This window comes from Etheostoma spectabile, chromosome 4, assembly GCF_008692095.1.
Source record: "Etheostoma spectabile isolate EspeVRDwgs_2016 chromosome 4, UIUC_Espe_1.0, whole genome shotgun sequence".
NCBI lineage: Eukaryota > Metazoa > Chordata > Actinopteri > Perciformes > Percidae > Etheostoma > Etheostoma spectabile.
Window position 1 is genome coordinate 1,251,747 of NC_045736.1, and position 1,005 is coordinate 1,252,751.

The window sequence follows — 1,005 nt, forward strand, 5'->3', positions numbered from 1 at the left end:
TTATTATTATTATCATTATCATTATTATTATTATTTGTGTGCCGCGCCAGCTCAAATTCCCGTGAGCTGCAATGAGCTAGAAACATGAAACTTGAGGGCATAACTAGAAATGGTGTGCATGTGCTTCTATAGAAATATGAACCCAATTGGCCACATGGTGGCGCTGTGATTAAGGCTTCAAAATACCAACTTTGAAAGGGCACGCCCCCCCCCCCCCACACCGTAAATCTGATTGACTTGAAATTTCTCACACTGGTGCAGCTTAACGTGCTCAACAAAAGAGCATCAAGGACTATTAAGGATTAAGGTCTGTCTAGTGAATCATCAATGAATCAATCTCATTACAAGTTGTATAAAGCATGTCCATATCATAATTACTTTTCAAGTTATTGACCAATGAACTTCAAAAGGGGCTTGGGTCTGGACATAAATAAATACAAATCAGCAACTGTAAGGCCAATCATCAATCAATCCAAACTCACAGGATATGTTCAGATAAGTGCCCCAGATATACCCAGACAGTTTTATGTACATACCCTACTAGTACCCTAACCCACAAAACTCACAGTGTATGTTTAGATAAGTGCCCCAGATATACCCAGGCAGTTTATGTACATACGCCACTATACCACACAACCCACAAAACTCACAGGGTATGTCCAGATAAGTGCCCCAGATATACCCAGACAGTTTTATATATATACGCCACTAGTACCCTAACCCACAAAACTCACAGGTATAGTCCAGATAAGTGCCCCAGATATACCCAGACAGTTTTATATATACGCCACTAGTACCCTGACCCACAAAACTCACAGGGTATGTCCAGATAAGTGGCCCAGATATACCCAGGCAGTTTATATACATACGCCACTAGCCTAGGGCTGCACGATTATGGCCAAAAGGATAATCACGATTATTTTGATCAATATTGTGATAACGATTATTATCCCGATTATTTGTTGATTTTAACCAAAACAAATTTTATGGTCATATAGGCTATTT